The sequence below is a fragment of the Aquarana catesbeiana genome, linkage group LG03 (assembly GCF_042186555.1).
Source record: "Aquarana catesbeiana isolate 2022-GZ linkage group LG03, ASM4218655v1, whole genome shotgun sequence".
Lineage (NCBI taxonomy): Eukaryota > Metazoa > Chordata > Amphibia > Anura > Ranidae > Aquarana > Aquarana catesbeiana.
Window position 1 is genome coordinate 433,340,671 of NC_133326.1, and position 20,652 is coordinate 433,361,322.

The 20,652-nt window shown below is 42.3% G+C and overlaps 1 protein-coding gene and 1 long non-coding RNA gene across 4 annotated transcripts in view; one reads left to right on the forward strand and one right to left on the reverse strand.

Annotated features, from left to right (window-relative positions):
- LOC141132419 (transcription factor 7-like 2) overlaps positions 1–20,652 on the forward strand; it is a 1,287,046-nt gene that overhangs the window by 560,819 nt on the left and 705,575 nt on the right. The gene's annotated exons all lie outside the window — the stretch shown is intronic.
- The window catches only part of LOC141132421 (uncharacterized), a 117,971-nt gene that overhangs the window by 1,096 nt on the left and 96,223 nt on the right, over positions 1–20,652 (reverse strand). The gene's annotated exons all lie outside the window — the stretch shown is intronic.

Sequence of the window (20,652 nt, forward strand, 5' to 3'; positions counted from 1 at the left end):
GTTAGATGTCTCACTTTAACTCACTTTTACTTTCAATAATTCAATCGTCTTGAGTACCATGTGTTCCATGGTTCCCATATTTTGGATATCTTCTCATGGTTCCCCATAGCTGATGCGTGTAAAACTTCATATGTACCATAATTGTGAACTGTGGTTATTACTTCTGTAATGGATGGGGGCTCTGTATCCTTCCAGTGTCTAAGAATTGTAAGCCTGGTTACCAGCAATATGTGGGAAATTATCGTTCTAACCTGGTTCGGAATAGATTCTAGGTCTATTGATAGTATAGCCATTGATGGGCTTAGAGGAGGGGTTTGGTACGAAAAATTTCGTATTATGTTTTCTATTTGCCTCCATAATGGTTTTATTTTAGGGCAGTTCCATAGGATGTGGGATAGCGTGCCGCTCTCTCCACATAATCTCCAGCATTCAGGAGAGGAGTTGTGGTAGATTTTAGATATACGACTGGGTGTGAGGTACCACTTGTGGAATATTTTTTGCTGCATCTCCCTTAGGTTAGTGCTTTTAGTGGAGTTGTATATATTGTTGAAAGTTGATTCCCATTTTTCCACCGGATAGTGTCGTCCTATTTCCATTTCCCAAGCTACCATGTTTGGGGATTTGATGCAGACCTTTTTTTCTTGAAGACCCAGATATAGGGTTGATATCCCTTTTAGTTTAGTAGAGGTTTGTGTTAGATATTGGAGTATCTTTGTTGGTAAGTTAGTAAATATGTTGGGGTGTTTTTTCAGGAGTTGCGTAATTTGTACGTATTTATAGTGTTCTGTGTGTGGTAACCCAAATTCCTCCTGTATCATTTTGAATGATTTAATTGAGCTACCCTCTACTAAGTCTTCGATGTGCTGTATACCCCTTGTCTTCCATGTCTTTAAGTTAATATCTGGGATGATATGACTAAGTGCGGAGATCTGGAGCTTAAATGGAACCAATGTGCCCGTCCACTTTGGGTAATTTCTAAGATAACCCCATGCTCTTATTGCTGCAAGTATGGTTGGGGATAGCTTTACATCTAGGGAAAAGTTCATATGGGCTGTCATGAGAAAATCTTTCAGTGATTTATTTTTTATTTGGATTTTTTCTGTCTCTGCCCACAGTGTAGACAGATCCTTCTCCGATGTCAACCAGTTTCTTGTTTGTGCTAGTATAGTTGCAAAGTAGTAGTCCTGCATGTGTACGTGTCCTACTCCTCCTGCTGTCCTGTGTTTTATTAGTTTAGTGAAGGCACATCTTGCCTTCTTTCCTTGCCATATATATCTATTTATTATAGGTTGCAGGGAATTAAAGAAAGAGTTTGGTAGTGGGATTGGAAGGGTCCTAAATAGGTAGAGTATCTGTGGCAGAATTTGCATCTTGAAAGCTGCAAGTCTGCCCAGCCACGAGAGTTCGGTTTTTGCCAGTTTGTGTAGTTTGTCGGGGAGCTGTTTCAGAAAGGGGATGTAGTTGGCTGTCAATAAATCTCCAGACTTAGGAGTTAGTGTAATACCCAAGTATTTTATTTCTTCCGTTTTCCATATGTATGGGAATTTTTGTTGTAGCTTGTGACTAACCTGTGGCGATATTCCTAGGTTTAATATATAGGACTTAGATTCGTTTACTTTATAGTACGATATTTTATTGAATGTTTGTAGGGCCTTATGGACTGATGGTAGGGAGGTTTCTGCCTTTGTGAGCATCAGTATGATGTCATCTGCGAATAGACTGATGATATGGCTTCTTTGGCCTATCTGTACCCCGGAAATGCCTGGGTGTGTTCGCAGATGGGTTGCCAATGGTTCCATTAGTAAGTTAAAGATCAGGGGAGAAAGAGGGCATCCCTGCCTCGTCCCGTTCGTAATCTGGAACGGGCAGGATAGCGCTCCTGCTATGAGTACTTGTGCTGATGGATGTGTGTATAAGGCCATAATGGCTGAGTATATTGAACCTCCAAACCTCTCTAGCACCTGAGAAAGAAACTGCCAATGGATTCTATCAAACGCCTTCTCTGCGTCCAAAGCGAGGAGCAGAGAAGGCGTTTTACTTCTGTCCGCAATGTGGATTACGTTGATCAATCTTCTTGTGGCATCTGAAGTTTGCCTTCCCTTAGTGAACCCTGATTGATCTATGTGAATAATTTCAGGAAGAATATGCATTAACCTATTCGCTAATAGTTTTGCATAAGTCTTAATATCCATATTTAACAGGGATATAGGTCTAAAATTTTGTGGGGTATCCGGTGCCTTCCCTGGTTTAGGCAATGCAATTATGGTTGCTTTCAACATCTCAGGAGGGAATGACGAGGAGGCAACAGCAGCACCGAACATCTCTGTCATATGTGGGGTTAGTATGTTGAGAAAGGCTTTATAATATTCCCCCGAAAAGCCATCAGGTCCGGGGGATTTGTTTATAGGCAGTAACTGTATGGTAAGACTGACTTCTGATTCTGTAATGGGGGAATTCAGTGTTTGAAGGTGTTCTGCAGTAAGTTTAGGTAAGTGTATATTTTGTAGGAATGTTTCTATATTTTCTATATTGGGTTGCGGTATAGTGGAGTCATTTTTAAGATTATATAAAGAGCCGTAGTATTGGCTAAAGGCATCGGCTATTTCCTGTGGGTGCTGGTGTTTGATTAGTGTTTTTGGATGCGTAATATATGGTATGTGTGTTTTATGTCTGTGACCTTTTAGTTGATTGGCAAGTAATTTCCCTGCTCTATTACCGCTAGTATAGTATGTCAGTTTTAGCTTCCTGGAGGCCTTTTCAAAGTCCTCCAGTAGAGTTAGTCTCAACTCTGTACGAAGCATATTGAGTTGATCAATCAAGTTTTGAGAAGTAAGTGTCATATTTTGCCTCTCCAAAATTTCAATTTGGTTTATGATTCTCGTTGTCCGCTGCTGCCCCATCCTCCTGTTTCTCGCCTCCTGTTGCATCAACACCCCCCTTACAAATGCCTTGTGGGTATTCCACAGGGTGAAAGGATCTGAAACCAACCCCTTATTGAGTGAAAAAAACTCCTTCATCTGCTGTTCTATATACAGCTTGGTCGGGCCATGCTGGAACAGCCTGGGGTTGGCTCTCCACATGGAAGTGTTTTTAATCTTAGAAGGTTTCCCCACTTGTAGCTCCACTGGGGCATGATCCGACCAAGCTATATTGTGTATTTTAGCATTTCTACATTTAAACAGCAACCGTTTATCAACCAAAAACAGGTCTATTCTACTGTAAGATTTATGACAGTGGGAAAAAAAAAAGAGTAGTCTCTTTCATTAGCATTAAGGCATCTCCATGCATCATACAATAAATACTTGCGAAGTATAGGTTGTAGAGTTGGTGGAGATCTTTTGGGGTTGGATGTTGAGTCCAGAGCAGAGTCAGGCACCATGTTGAAGTCTCCGCATATCACTGTTGCTCCTTGGCGTACTTGATCTATTTTCTTGAGTACTGAGTGTAGGAATTTGGATTGCCCTGCATTTGGGGCATAAATGTTTGCCAAAGTGAAAGTTTCAGAGTTAATGTCACACACCATAACTATGTAGCGGCCATGTGGATCCAATAGGATCTTATGCAGGAGGAATGTTATTGTATCTTTAATTGCGATCATCACCCCTTTTTTTTTAGCTTTTGCGTTTGCGCAGAAAATATGGGGGAATCTCGGATGGGAGCATTTGGGTGGAGAGTCAATGTGGAAGTGGGTTTCTTGTGTGCATAGGATATCAGTGTTTTTTTGGATCGCTTCCTTCCATAAGGACTTTCGCTTGGCCGGATGGTTAAGTCCCTTTGCATTAATGGTCAGGAAATTCACTGCCATGTATTCAGTTTATGTGATGGGGTGTTTGACATATATTATAAGTGTCACTTACTTCGTCTAGGTGCCTGGCCTGTAGGATGATTTCTTGCTGGACTTTGAGACTTCCTGGAGATGACTTTTCTTGGTTGGTGCAACATCCTCCCAGGTGTGAGGCAATGGTCTTGACTGTTGGCTTAAGAAAAGAAGAAAAAAAAAGGAAAAGGGAAAAAAAAAACTTGTAGGAACCGAGGTTCAACATTTGTGGCTGCATATCAGCTAGCAAGTAGAAACGTTAAAGTGTGACTCTCGGTCACTCAGGTAGTAACTTGTGGGTAGTAAGTTTAAATAAACTTAACGGAGCGGTGGTGCTTACTCCCACGCGGGTCGTTGGTGGTGTGGGTTGCCCATGCTAATGTCAGTGGTGAGTACGGGCATTTCTGCGGTCAACCGTACGCCATTCTGGACTCAGGCTTGCGTTGGGGCTTCTTGATCTAGGGGGTGTCTGATTGTCGGAGATTATCCCCCAAGAGCTGAGTAGTGCTATGCCTTTAGCTAGGGAATCCATCACATACTCCTTGCCTTCTTTTGTTACTATCAATTTGGTTGGAAAGCCCCATTTGTACCCAATCTTGTGGTTTCTGAGTGCTTTAGTTAGGGTCGTCATATTTCTCCTTTTTTGTAGCGTGTATTGTGATAAGTCTGCGTAGAATTGCAGGTTTGAATATGGCGATGGAATCGCTTCTCTCTGCCTTGCAGCCGCCATTATTCTTTCCTTGGTGTGGTAGAAGTGAAGGCGCAGTATCACGTCCCGTGGTATGTCTTCTCCTAGGTAGGCGGGTTTAGGTAATCTGTGGATTCTGTCCACCGTAAGATCTAATGTCGATAATTCTGGTAAAATGGCTGTGAATAGCTGGGTGGCATAGTCCCTCAAATCTTGTTGTTTAACGGTTTCTGGGACCCCTCTGATCTTTAGATTATTTCTTCTGGATCTGTCCTCAATGTCCGCCATTTTGGCTTTGATCCCCTCTATATCTTCATCTTTGGCTTCATTAGCATCAACCAAGTTGTTTATTGTTGTAGCGTATTCCCCCATTTTATGCTCTATATGGGTCACTTTATTAGTCACCGATTTGATCTCATTACTAAATTTGTGCATACAGGAGATCATATCTGAGTGTAGTGATCCTCTCAGTGATACTAACATCTCTTTTAGCATAGTATCTATGACAGGCTGGCCGTTTGTAGGGAATGGATCAATGGAGTCAGGCAGCTCCCTGGTGTCATCACCTGAGTCAGGGGGAGAGCTCACCTCAGTGCTGTCATCCATGGCATCCGCTTTGAATCTGGACTTCTCCGGGCTACCTGTTGATGGGGTGGCTGGGGGAGACCTCGAGTCTTTAGGAGGGCTGCTTCTTTTTTGTGTTTTTGGTTGCTTGCAGTTGTTTTTAGCTGCAGATGTCGGCGTGGACGCCGGGCCGGCGCCATCTTGCCTGGCTTCATAGGAGTAAAACTCCGTCAGTCTCATCGGCCGGTTCCCCTCCTTTTTCCTCCTGGTCATGGTATGGTTGTGTTCCCTGGGTTCGTGCGGACCGGAACGCCGTGATTTGGGGTCTGGATCGGTCCTGGGCAAGGTGCTGTGAGCCGCGTTGTTCCCGCTGGTGATGGAGCTCTGCTCTTGCACGTCCATCTTGGACTCCGGCTAGCTCCGCCCCCTACTTATTGTTTTTTTTAAACAACTGTACCTGATAATTCCAGGCCTTTCTGAAGCTTTGCACAGGTGGTCATTGGCTTAAGGACAATGCTTCTGATAATTCTTTTCACTCCTCTGTCAGAAAGCTTGCAAGGAGCACCTGGTCCGGGTTATGGTGAAATTGTTTTTCCACTTCCAGATTATGGCACCAACAGTGCTCACTGGAACATTGTTAAACTTTAGAAATCCTTCTGTAACCAATGCCATCAGTATGTTTTACAAAAAAATAACAGAGCTCTTTGCTTTTACCCATCATGAGATGTTTCTTGCGTGACACCTTGGTAATGAGACACCCTTTTTATAGGGCATCAGTTGAGACTGAACCAGCTTATATTTGCACTGACAAGGGGCCATATTACTTTCTAATTACTGATATATTTCAACTGGTGTCTTGGCTTTTTGCACCTCCCTTTCCTAATGTGTTCAATACCTTTTCCCTGTGTCATTCCATTTTATTACACACAACTTAATTTCTGAACGTATTTGATTAGCTTTCTTTGTATGTATGGATTGCATGGGTTGTTAGCAACAGGGTGAAAAATTCATGTCAATGGCACCTTTAGAAATATAGATACCTAGAAAAATGGTGACATGTTCAATACTTTTTTGGCCGCTTATATATACACATAGTACACCCCTCACATTTTTGTAAATATTTTATTATCTTTTCATGTGACAACACTGAAGAAATGACACTTTGCTATGTAAATAAGTGAGTGTATGGCTTGTATAAAGCTTCATTCCTACGAGGCAGATCCGCTGCCACGGAGTCTGCCAGAGTCCATCAGCTCAGCGGGAGATCTCTCCATTGATCTCTGCTGAGCTGGCGGATGACAGGTCCCTCTCTTCTCACTGAGGGGGGAGGGGCTTGTCGAGCGCCGCTGGTTGCTATGGAGAGATCGGACGAAAATGAACAGCATGTTCGTTTTAATCAGATCTCACCCGATCTGACCTGCCAGGGACGGGTGTGAACGTAGGGCCATCCGTCTGATTTTATCGGATCAGACCGGGTCGGATGTCAGCAGACATGTCACCGCTGACATCTGTCTCTCCATAGACTAACATGAGTTTCGAACATGATGCTTGGAGAAGTGAAGGGGAGACGCTGTGTTCTGGGACTGCATTCTTGATGTTGAATTTATGCTTGTTGAACATTTGGCAGAAAATCGGAATGGTTCTTCTGACATGTTGCATGGACAAGTCAGTAAGTAAACGATAAACTGGGAGGAGAAGTCTAGGTGAGAAGTGATGGGCCAGGTTTTAGGGCCACTTACCAAAAGGTTTTGTTCCCATTGGTAAGTGTGGTGCAGGAGAGGCAACTGGGGTTATTGCATCTGTAGCAACCTGCATCTTCTGAGGACTTAAGGTACCCTTGAATGGGAGGTAGTCTGCTGGGGGCTAGGTGGTTTTTGATAGTTTTGGCTGTCAGGAAGATGAGTCTGGGTTGGGGGGCAGAGTGGCTTGGAGGAGTGGATCTTTTTGTAAAATGTGCGAATGTTTAGAGAGGATGCCCCTGATTAGGGTGGGATTTGTGTTGTACTTCATGATTAAATTACACTGTGTGTGGGGGATTTGTTGCACCATTAGCGGTAGACGGTTTCAGGCAATCTTCATCTGGAATGTTTTGAGCTCTTTTGAATGCTCCCTTAATTAGTTGAATGGGGTATCCTTTAGCTTCAGGATCTGAAGGTCTGTAATTGAGCGAGGAAATCCTTGTCGGTTGTGCAGTTCCTCCTAAGTCTTTTGAATTAACTGAAGGGTATGTTCTTCAGCCATAGTTTGTGGTGGCAACTCTGAAAATCTAGATGGCTGTTGCTGTCTACTTTCTTAAAGAAATTGGTAGTGGTGATTGTGCCCTATGTATTTCCATTAATAGTGATGTCTAAATAGTCTATGGTGGTTGGGTGTGTGATCAGTAAAGGTGAGGCCCCAGTCATTCAGATCGATCTTCTCTGGGTCGCCATGCCAAATGAGGATTGGGTCATCTTTGTAGTGTTTGTAGAAGTGGATATATTTGATTTCAGGCTCATTTGACAGGATGTGTTCTTTTTCAAATTGGCCCATATATAGATTCACATAGCTTGGGGTGAACCTGGTTCCCATCGCTGTTCTTTGGTTTGTATATAGAAGTTGTCTAGATTGGTGAAGTAATTATGGGGAAGGGTGAAATGGATTGCTTCTAATAGAAAACTAGCTTGCTGTTTGGGTATGAGTGGGTCAGAGAATTAGAACTGTCTGGCAACAATTTCATTAGAATGAGGAATTTTGCGAGGCTACATCCAGAGTGAGCCAGTGAAGGTCTGTGGACCAGGTGTAATCCTTCAGATTGAGTAGGAGGTCTATTGTGTCTCTGAGGTAGGATGGTATCCTATTGACACATTTTTGGAGGTGGTGGTCAATGAAATGGGAGAGATTGGATTTGAGAGAATTGATGCCAGATATATTTGGTCTGCCTGGGGGGGTTTTCTTAAAACTTGTGGATCTTTGGAAGGTGAAAAAAACAGGATGTTTGGATTTTCAATGGTGAGAAACTCCTTTTCGTTTTTTGTTTGTTTTTTGTTATGTTTTTTGTTTGTAGGTGTTCAGCATGCGCTCTTTGAATAAAACATTTATGTTCTGTCTAACTTTTTTGTGGGGGGTCTTCCCTGGGAGTCGTGTAATATTCCTTGTCCCAGGATTCTTTTTGATTCTGCAATTATGTTTCTCGATTTTAGATTATTATTCCTGCTTATTTGTCTCCTTCAGGCTCTTAAGTGCTTTGCGCTCAGATTTATTGAGGTTGCTGATAGTTTGCCCCCGGTTGGTGGCTAGGTTGTTAAAATCAGTCATTACTTGAGTTGGGTGAACGATTCAGCCCGAGCATTAGTAGGGGTCAAACATTGGCTTTTTATCCGTTCGGCAAACACCCAAATTATCTGGGTGTTTGACTGTTTGTTCGGCCTGCCGAACGACCACAATGCACTGCGCCGCCGCACAGAGCATTGGAAGCCCTGATTGATGGAAGAAATGAAAGCTTTGCCCAATCAGGGCACATAGCCCTGTCAGAGCCATGATTGGACACTGTGATAATGACTCTAACCAATCATGCTCATTGCTCCTAGTCCCACCCCTCACTATAAAAATATTCTTCCCAATGCGGCCATTTCAGTGTGATATTGGCCTGGGGAGAGAGAACAGGATTCTGTTTAGTGCTACTAGCGAGTTAGTGAGCGTTTTTAGTGTCATTTTATTTTGTCAGGGCAGGTTTCCTGCAGTATATTTCTTTGTGTTACTGCACATTTACAGCAGTATATTTCAGTGTGTTATTGCAGGTTTACCGCAGTATATTGCGGTGCATTGTATCAGGTTTGCCGCATTATATTGCATTGCGTTCATGAAGGTTTATCGCAATATATTTCAGTGCGTTTTTTGCAGGTTTACCACAGTATATTGTAGTGTGTTGGTGCATGTTTACCGCAGTATATTGCAGTGTGTTACTGCAGATTTAACACAGTATATTTCAGTGCATTATTGCAGGTTTACTGCAGTATATTGCAGTGCGTTATTGCACGTTTAACACAGTATATTCCAGTGCCTTATTTCAGGCTTGCCACAGTATATTGCAGTGTGTTAGTGCACATTTAGGCAGTATATTTCAGTGCATTATTGCGGGTTTACCGCAGTATATTTCAGAGTGTTGGTGCACGTTTACCTTAGTATATTGCAGTGCGTTACTGCACGTTTAACGCAGTGTATTTCCGTGTGTTACTGCACAATTAACGCAGTGTATATCAGTGTGTTATTGCAGGTTTACTGCAGTATATTGTAGTGTGTTAGTGCACGTTTAACTAAGTATATTTCAGTGCGTTAGCACACATTTACCACAGTATTTTGCAGTGCGTTATTGCACATTTAATATAGTATATTTCATTGCATTAGTGCATGTTTACCGCAGTATAATTCAGTGCAGTTTTACTGCAGAGTATTGTAGTCGGTCAGTGGAGTTTGTCTGTATAGTGATTACTCAAGTTAAAATGCACCAAACACCGCTTTCCATTGCATAAAATGCATCCTGGTTCTTAAAACTTGTGGATCGTACATATTTCCCCATCTTTATTACATTTGGGAGGCCAACAAGGAGAGGCAGATGTTCCCATGGCAATGTAAGGGGGCAGCAGCATCTGTGTCCAGAGGCATGGTCTGTCATCAGTCAGGGCAGCATTTCCTCTGTTTAGTGGTGTTGCCCATGCTATCCAGCCACAGCATGCAGAGGAGGTGCTGGACTGGCTTACTAAACCATCCTCATCCTCCATCGCCCAAGCAGAGACTAGTGCACAGTCCACCGCAACTGCTAGAGTGGCTTATTCTGCCTCCTTGTCCACAGCTACTCCTGTCATAGCCCCAGGATCAGGCATGGAGGAGTCAGCTAAAGTTAATTGAACACAGTGTCATCAACTTGCTCCTTGCCGATGCACAGACATTACTTGATTCAGATCCTGGTTCCGAGGTTGAGAAAGGTAGGAACATGAGCCTACAGAGAGGGGAGAACACTGGTAAACAACAAATTGATAGTCATGTTCCCCCAGCCGCAGTGTATTGCCAAGTTGGCTCCAGTGATTATGAGGATGGAGGGTATGATGATGTCACTGATGCAACCTGGATGCCGGATAGAGCAGAGGAGGAAAGTGAGGGTGAGTCACAACCCCAAGCGAGGCAGCCATCATGGAAGGATAGAGAGCAGCCATCCTATTCCACCAGATTGTGGAGCTGTTATCTCCCAACCACTTCCCACAGCTCAGCTATCTAGGCCTTTTTTAGCATACATGCAGCCGACCACACTTTACCTCCACCATTTCAACTGTGGCCAAATCACGAGCCATTTGGGTACCACATGCTTGACAAGACATTTAACCTCCCACCACTCAGCCCGTTGGAAAGCGCACCTAAAAGCCACACAAAAGGGAAACCAATTCTGCTCCTCATTTCTCAACTTTCCAGTCTTCTCCCTCATGACCTCTCAGCAGCCTCCACTTACAGAGATGATGGTATTGCGAAGGGTTTCACAGGTCCTTGCAGCATGTCTGCCAGTAGCACACCAGCAACTGTAGACGATAGCAGACAAATTTCTCTACTCCATCTGCTACAGCGGAAAATTAAATAGTCACTGCCACCCACATGCCCAGCATCTAAAGCTTGTCAAAACTGCTGGCTTTACAACTCCTGCCTCTCTGTCTGGTGGATTCTACACCCATCCGTGATTTTGCAGAATGTGCTGTACCACAAAGGCAGGTTCCCAGTCGCTATTAATTTTCATGTAAGGCCATTGCAGCTCTGTACCATCATCTGAAAGGCAATGTTGTTGCATCATTGCGCAAGGCGGTCAGCTGCAAGGTCCACGTTAATGCTGACACATGGTCCAGCAAGCATGGTCAGGGACGCTATATCTTATTCACAGCACACTGGGTAACTCTGCTTGCAACTCGGAAGGATGCTTGACAGGGCTCATTGCTGCAGCTTGTTGTACCGTCACGTCTCCATACAGCTGGTGGTGATGATGCACTATTTGTCAGCTCCACCCCCTCCTCCTCCTCCATGCCCTCCTCTGCTGATTTGTCCTATGAACCACCAGTACCCCCTAAGCATTCAAAGGGCTATTCCATGGGTCAGGCTAAAAGGTGTCCTGAAGTGCTTCAGCTGGTTTGTGTTAGGGGACAGGAGCCATACTGGAGCAGAGATTCTTGCTGCTCTGCAGGGGCAGGCCCAGAGGTGGTTCACGCCATGCTAGCTGGAGCCAGGAATGGTGGTGTGCGATAATGGCACAAACCATCTGTCCGCACTTAGACAGGAAAAGAGTTGACACGTACCATGCCTGGCACATGTCCTCAATTTGGTGGTACAGCATTTTTTAAGCAGGTGCCCAGGGTTGGAAGATTTGCTAAAGCAGGGCAAAAGAGTCTGTAGCCATTTCAGGCCTTCATGCACAGCCAGTGCTCGGTTGGCTGAAATTCAGCAGGAATTCCACCTGCCTGTAAACTGCCTGATTTGTGAAATGCCCAGAAGGTGGAACTTGACTTTGGTAATGCTGCAGAGGCTGCACATGTAGCAGAGGGCCGTCAACGAGTACCTATGTGAGTATAGCACAACAGGCTCAGGCCAGCTTGGCTTTTTTCCCCATGCCAATGGCTGCTGATAATGGATGCATGCACTGTACTGTCATCACTTGAGAAGGCCACAAGGATGGTGAGCCATGACAATGCATGCATCAGTGACACAATCCCTGTTGTGTTCCTGCTGGAGCAGACTCTGTGTGGCATTATGGACAAAGCACTTGAGGCAGAGCAGCAAGAGGAAGAGGAGGCCTTCCTTTCCTCTCAAGGCTCACTTTATGCAGACACCATTTTTGCGACGCAGTACAGCACACAAGAGGAGAGGGAGGAGGAGTAGGAGGAGGATTCTGGCCATTGTGGAGGCATTGAAGCAGGGGAAGACATACAATGACTCTTAACAGATGGTTTTCCATACTCAGAACCCTTGGGAGTAGTACGTGTCTGGGAGGAGGCAGTTCCAGATACTGTAATCCTCAGTGACCCTGAGGAGTTGTTCTCATGCCTCTGCAAACTTGCGTTGCGTGGGACACATTTGAAACTTGGCTCTTTCTCAAAGTGGCGATTTCTACAAGTGAAATGCACTTCTGACTCTGCACTTATCACTCATCATCTGACTGTCTGATCTGAAAATATCATCTTTGTCCTCCCACAGGTATGCTCCTACTGCTACAACTCCAGCCAGAATCACATTAGTGAAATCTGTCTCCTATGTCTCTTAACTCTGGTATGCTCCTACTGCTACAACTCCAGCCAAAAACTGAAACACTGCTATCTTTTTTTTTTTTTTCTTATGTGTCTCTAATAATGCTGGTATGTTATTTTTACTTAACTGTCTGTAGACCTGTCCAAATTACAATGCTTTATTATCTCCCTTGTCTTACCCAAAATTATGGCTCTCTTTACTTTAGTGCCCTCTTGCTAGTCTGTTTGTGATTAACCAGCCAAGCTTTATAACCTCTTGATTGCTAATTGAAATCCGCCCACACCCTACCCCTATCAGTATATATTTAAGCTTCTCTTGGGGGAAGCATTTGCAGGGGGGACACATTTGCGACTTGGCTCTTTCTCAAAGTGGCGATTTCTACAAGTGAAATGCACTTCTGACTCTGCACTTCAGCGAAGGCACAAAGCGAAAGGACACAAGATAAACACTTTGAAAATTAGCACACAGACATCAGGTGAACTTGTTTATTCCTTTAGCTCTTTTTCCTTGGAACATGCTTTCTCTACCACTGCTTTTGACAACTCTGTCCTCCATCCTAAAACTATCTCTCCTTCACCCCTCTTCTCCCCCCCACAGAATATATATATCACCCTCACTCTTGTCCTGTCCTTATTACTGCACCCACCAACTCCTGCTAATTCTAAATCCACATACACTAAAAATCTCCAAGACCCTGGGGCATGTCACTTCATATAAATCCCACTCCCATATCACCTCCCTCACCCTCCTGCTTCTCCTAACCTCTGGAGATATATCCCTGAACCCTGGGCCTCCATCATTTAACTGTACCCCATGCACCCATCACCCTGCACCCTCTGGCAGCAGCCGCCACAATCAACACAATTTAATTCCCATTTCTATTCTTCCCAAATCCAGACTCCCTTTCCCTTGTGCCCTTTGGAACTCGCGCTCTGTCTGCAACAAGCTCACCTCTCTCCATGACCTCTTTATTGCCAACTCATTTAACCTACTCGCCATTACCGAAACCTGGCTCCACGAATCCGACACTGCATCTTCTGCTGCCCTATCCCATAGTGGTCTTCTCTGGACTTACTCCCCCAGATCCAGCGGACATAAGGGAGGAGGTGTCGGAATCCTTCTAGCCCCACATAGCACCTTTCAGGTACTTCAGCCACCTCCCTCTCTGTCACTCTCCTCTTTCGAAGCACACTGTATTCGCCTTTTCACTCCAATTTCCCTAAGGATAGCTGTGATCTACAGGCCCCCTGGACCAGTATCAACCTTTCTTGAAGACTTCTCTGCCTGGCTACCCTACTTTCTTTCTTCTGAAATCCCCACTATCATTCTCGGGGACTTCAACATCCCTATTAATACTAACACTCCTTCCACTTCCAAACTTCTCAGCCTAACATCCTCCTTTGACCTGAAGCAGTGGATACATGCTCCAACTCACTCAGAAGGCAATATCCTTGACCTCGTGTTCTCTCACCTTTGCACTCCATGCAACCTCTCTAACTATCCATCCCCTCTCTCTGATCACCACCTTATTAGTTTCACTCTCTCCTTCTCCTTCACCTCCTTTCCCTCCAACCACCTTAAAGTTACCCGCAGAAACCTACGTCATCTCAACCCTTCTCTTCTCTACTCTATCAACAACCTCTACAACAAAATCTCACCCCTATCCTGCACCAACCTAGCCACTTCTGTGTACAACACTTCACTTCTAGCCTCACTGAACTCACTTGCCCCCCTCACTACACACAGAATCAAGCCCAGACCCCTTCAACCTTGGCAAACAGATGATACTAGAAGTCTGAAAAAACGTAGTCATGCTCTGGAGCGCCTGTGGCATAAGACTAAGTCCCAGAGAGATTTCTACCAATATAAATCTGCCCTCCAAAAATACAACTCCAGCCTCCTCTCTGCCAAGCAGACCTATTTTACCACTCTCATTAGCAACTTATCATCCTGTCCCCGTCAACTCTTCTCCACCTTCAACTCTCTACTTCGTCCTCCACCGCCTCCACCCACCAACTCACTCACTGCACAGGAGATCGGCAATCACTTCAAACAGAAGATTGATACTATTCGCGCTGAGATCTCTACTGTGCCGACACCCTCCACGCTTTTCACTTCATGCCCACAGGCACAATCATTATTTCCCTCTTTCAACCCCACCACTACAGACGAAGTTGCTAAACTACTTGCTAATGTCCACCTTACCACCTGCCCTCTGGATCCTGTTCCCTCACAAATGCTACGTTCACCCTCTGGCCCTATATTACACTCTCTAACCCACATCTTCAATCTCTCCCTCTCTTCTGGCATCTTCCCTAACTCTCTAAAACATGTACTTGTCAGACCCATACTTAAAAAGCCCTCACTGGACCCATCCAATCTTAACAACCTACGCCCCATCTCCTTGCTCCCCTTCTTATCCAAACTCCTTGAGTGTCTGGTCTACAACCGACTGAGCGTCCACCTCGCTGATAATGGCCTTCTCGATCCCCTTCAGTCTGGATTTCGTCCTCAACACTCCACAGAAACTGCTCTCCTAAAATTAACAAACGATCTACTAACGGCCAAAACCAATCAACACTATTCGGTACTCCTACTCCTGGACCTCTCTGCTGCCTTTGATACGGTTGACCACCCCCTCCTCCTCAAAAAACTACACGCCTTTGGTCTCCGTGACTGTACACTTCACTGGTTCTCTTCCTACTTATCCAGCCGCACCTTTAGCGTTTCTTATAACTCTACTTCCTCCTCTCCTCTTCCTTTCTCTGTTGGGGTCCCTCAGGGTTCTGTTCTTGGACCTCTACTATTTTCAATCTACACCGCCTCCCTGGGTCAACTGATAGCCTCCCATGGCTTCCAATACCACCTCTACGCTGATGACACCCAAATCTATTTCTCCTTGTCAAAAGAAGTTTATTGAGTATACAATGTTATAAAGATACATAAAGAAAGTTTACAAGGATCTATAAAGTAAGCTCATTGTTTTACAGTAGGGTTTATATAGGTAAATATCATGAAATTTCAAATATTAAACATTGGGTTCACGTAAACCTAAATTAAAGATATATATCATTTCCTTAGTTACTTTTGTAGGTATTTAAATGATTTATACCTACTATACATATTGTTTACAAGTAGAGTGTATATAGGTCAAATAAATTCTGATAATGAGCTTTAATCGTAAGGTGGAGAAAAGGAAAGAGAAAGAAGAAAAAGGGTTGAAAGGTAGAGGTATGGTCCACAAGGTTGTCCCGCTCGTCAGTTTATTATTCTTTTTAGTTCTCTTTGAAGCCTTAGAATGGGTGTCCCTGTAAGTCATTTAATCTGCTACCATGGCAACAGGACAGAGTCATTGAAGTTTGACAGGAACTGTTGTTTTATCCAAGGATGCCAAAGTTTTTCAAATTTTGGAATTTGATTTTGATCGATGGCTACCATCTTAGCATGGGACATTGTATTATTCATTCTGTGAATTGTTTCTGCTAGTACCAATGTAGGAGATTTCCATGCCTTGGCCACTGTTTGTTTTGCAGCCGTTATTAGTTGGATCATAAGTTTGAATTGAGAGAGTGTTAACCATTTCGGTTTTAGATTAAGTAAAGTTAAATATGGATCTGGTTGTATTATTTTTTAAAATATTTTAGATGCAATCACGAAGACTTCCTTCCAGAAGGTTTGGATTACTGGGCACGTCCACCATATGTGTAAATATGTGCCTATTTCTGGGCATCCTCGAAAACAAAGAGCTGAGGTATTAGGTGAATATTTTGCCACTCTAAACTCTAGCGGGTACAAGGTACCAGCGAGTTAGGACTTTATAATTTGTCTCCAGTGCTAAGATGTTGGGTGAAGATGACTTAGATGTGAGCCATATGTTAGACCAGTCCGTGTCTTCTAAAGTTCGTCCCAGGTCCTCCTCCCACCTCTGAACGTAAGAGGGTCTATTAAGATTTGCTACTCCATATAATTGATTATAAAGTGATGAAATTGTACCTTTAGCAAATGGATCTTTTGTACAGATTGATTCAAAAATGGATAATTGGGATAATGGTGTATCCCCCTTTAGGAATGGTGTATAGAAATTTTTGATTTGGAGATATCTAAATATCTCAGAGTTTGGTAGATCATATTTTTCTCTAAGCGATGGGAATGAAAGGAATGATTTAGATGCTATGAAGTCATTTAGTGTCTGAATGCCTGATGTTGTCCAAGCTTTAAAAGAATTTGGGTAGATCCATGCCGGATAAAAGGCCGGATTTCTGATAAAAGAAAGGAGAGGATTGTGTGGAGATTGTAACTGATATTTGGTTTTTAGTTTATCCCAGAGAGATAAGAAGTGTTTAGTTATGGGATTATGAATTTTAAAGCGGTCTTTAGGATCAAGCCATAATAAATTTGATATTAATAGAGGGTCATTTTCTGAAGCCTCTATAAATACCCATAATGGGATTTCCTGTTTTGCATGGTGTTTGGACAGACTGGCCAAATGTGCTGCTCTGTAGTAGTTAGTAAAATTAGGGTATGCCAGGCCTCCTTTATTTTTGGGAAGATGTAGTGTGTGTATAGGTATACGTGGTTTAGAAGAGCCCCATATAAACGAAGTTGCTCTTTTTTGTACTATTCTCAAAAAATAGGAAGGAATTGGAATAGGGAGGACTCTGAATAGATAAAGCAATTTGGGTAGAATAGTCATTTTGATTGCATTAATCTTCCCTATCCAGGATAAAGGAAGTTGCGACCATTGTTTTATTAGATTTGTGATCTGTCTTAATACAGGAGGATAATTGGTTGAGAATAAGTCAGAATGAGATGCTGTTAAATGAATTCCAAGATATGGGATTGATTTTTCTGCCCATGTGAATGGGAGTGCAGCCCTAGCCGGGATCAATTCCATGTTTGTGAGTGAAATATTAAGCACTAGGTATTTCTTAGGATTAATCATAAGGCCGGATAGGGCTGCAAATCCATCAAGAGCTGGTATTAAGTTAGGACCAGAGACCTGTGGTGATGATAGAAAAAGTAATATATCGTCTGCAAATATACATATTTGTGTGTAATACCTCCTACTTCAATGCCAGTTATAGTTTGGTTTGTTCTGATGTATTGGGCCATGGGTTCGAGTATAAGGGCAAATAATAAGGGAGATAATGGGCAACCCTGTCGGGTACCTCTTTCGATATTAAAGGCTTCAGATTTGTATCCAGCATATTTTATATAGGCTTTGGGTTTATTATATAATGCTTTGATCCATGTTAAAAAGTGGGGTCCAAAACCCCATTTTTGTAATGAATATTGCATATATTGCCAGGATACTGTGTCAAATGCCCTCTTAATATCGAGAGATAGAAAACATAAAGGGATTTTCCGTTTTTTAGCAATATGTGCCAATAACACTGCTCTGCGTATATTATCGCCTGCCTGTCTATTTGGCATGAAGCCTACTTGATCTCTATGTATTAATTTTCCTATAATGCTATTGAGGCGTTTTGCTATTATTTTTGCTAATAATTTAATATCGAGGTTTAACAGAGAGATAGGCCGATAATTCACACAGAAAGTATCATCAGAAAGGGGTTTTGGGATCATACAAACAATTGCCATTAGTGTTTCTTGCCGAAAAGAATGTCCATCTAGAAGTTTGTTAAAAGTTTCAGTGAGAATGGGAGAGAGTATTTCTGAGAATGTTTTATAGTATAAAGCCGAGTAGCCGTCTGGGCCTGGTCTTTTGTTAAGTTTTAGGTCTTTTATGGCGTTAGCAACTTCATCTATAGTTATAGGCTCATCCAAACTGCTTTTTTGATTCTGAGATAACTCAGGTAAGGTTATTTTTGAGAAGAAGGATTCAGCCTCTGTAGGATTAAATTCACTGTTTGTCTTGTATAAAGTTGCGAGATGTGAGTGAAATTTATGGACTATTTTAACTGGATTACAAGTGTAAACATTTTTTGATAATTTCAAACGTATTGGTTTGAAAGATTTGTTAGTTGAATTTAATGTCCGAGCCAAATATGTACCTGGTTTGTTTGTATTCATGTAGAAATTGTGTTTGGAGCGTTTGAGGGATTTATCAACTGACTCAGTGAGAAATAGATCGTATTCCAATCTAGATTTTTCCAGATGAGATTTTGTACTCTGAGATGGATTATCTTGAAATGATATGTAGGCTGCATTAAAATTGAGTTCTAGTTTTTTTGCTAGATTTTTGCGTTCCCGTTTAAATAGTGCCATTTGTCTTTGTATTGTACCACGCAAGACAGGCTTATGAGCTTCCCACAGTGTTATTGGGGAGATGTCTGTTGTATTATTAATTGATATGTATTCCTTTAAAGCTTGTTCAATGGCCATCTGATGTAGTGGGTGTTTGAGCATTATGTCCGGTAAGTACCACGTTGGGTCATGCGCTTTTGGTATGGCTGAGGCTGTAGTAGTGTTTACTGCATTATGGTCAGACCACAGAATCGGAATTATATCTGATGCAATAATTTCTGGTATCATTCCTATTGTTAGAAAAATATGATCTATTCTGGTGAAGGTTTGATGAGGGTGCGAGAAATAAGTGAATTTCTTTTTCATTGGGTTACTTTCTCTCCATGAATCTACCAGATTGTATTTGGAAAGAAGTTGAGAAAAAGGTAATCTAGAGGTTATTTTGGATGGTGTAAAAGGTGATTTATCTAGAAATGGGAGGAGGACCTGGTTCGAATCCCCACACATTATCACTGTTCCTATTTTGTGTGTATTAATCACTTGTAATATATGTGAGAGGAATGGTGTAGGTTGTTTGTTAGGAGCGTAGTAGGAAATCACTGTGATTGCTGTATCCATTATATAACCCATGAGTATCAGGTATCTACCTTCTGGGTCTTTAATTTCTGATGATAAGGTGAATGGTGTGGATCGGTGAAATGCAATTAGAGTTCCCCTTTGCTTGGTACAGGCAGAAGCCGTGTAAATTTGTTGATAAAAGGGAGAAATATATTTTGGAGTAGAATCTTTGGTGAAGTGTGTTTCTTGGAGGCATACTATGTGAGCCTTCTTGTTATGGAAAGTACGGAAGGCTTTGGTCCTTTTTTGAGGGACATTTATTCCCTGAACATTCAGGGAAAGTATATTCAGTGGTGCCATGGCAACAGATCAAATAGTTTTGACTTACTTTTTGTTATGCAGAGCTGACTGCGCAGATCAACCTGTGTGGACTGAAGAGATGAATAGATAGAAAAGAAACCAGTGAATTCTGGAGTAAAGAGTAAACAAAAAACATATGAGATTAGATGATACATTGTATAAATTATTTTTTGCAAGTAATCACAATTTACCCGTGAAAGAGAATAAATATCTCTCTCAGGGGAATAAGTGCCTTCGTCACACTCCCACATAATATGGTTGGGAGAATGAGGAGGGCTAATGGGGGTACACGGATCTTCCGCTTACAGGAGAGAAGTGCTATGTCAAAAGACATCAAAATGATGTTTCATTAATTGGAGTGCAGAATATAGTTTTTGTTGAAATTATTTATTCCAGGGTGGTTGTATATGGTTAGTCTTGCCCTAGGCTAAATAATTCAGTTAGAAAGGTACTGTTAATAACTTTGGTATTGATGAAGATAGTTTGAATTATTTTGGGATTTTAACCCTTTTAGAGTAAACAATTACATATTTTATTCATATGTAACTGTTTAGATATGTTAACTCATAAAATTGAGGTTGTATTGCTTCAGATTAGAATAAACAAAAACATAATTCTAGGAACTAGTTAGGTAATAATATATTTGTTTTAAGAAAAGAAAGAAAAAGCTTCCATTACTTCTGGATTATTGAACATATTTGTCCTAAAAAGTAATAAATCTATTGTTATTGCCTGATAATATATAACTTAACAAGAATTTCCTTATTTCACTTATATATTCTAAGGCTATATGAATCAGAAGTAATAAGAAATAGAACTGGAATGTAACATGATCCCACACAGTGTGTGACTATCAGAATGCAGTTACATTCAGTTATAAATATAGGTTTTTTATAGAGAACCATCTCTTAGTATAATAAATGAAGAGATATCAGGAATTAGGATGTCAGTCCATTGAATCTTCTTGGTCCATGGATGATGTGGCATAACGGCCTCTTTTGTGAGAATGATGATTCCCATTTTGTTCTGAAATTTTCTGGGTGCTGCCTGAAGGTGAAGATGATGCCATTCTTCTGCGTGTGGGAGTGTTGCTGCTTGTGGGTTCTGTCAGATTTAATTTTAAAAGGGTTTGTTGTAGTTCATCTGCTGATCTGCTTCTGTAAATTGTACCTTGGTAGTTAAATCTGACTGAAAAGGGGAAGCC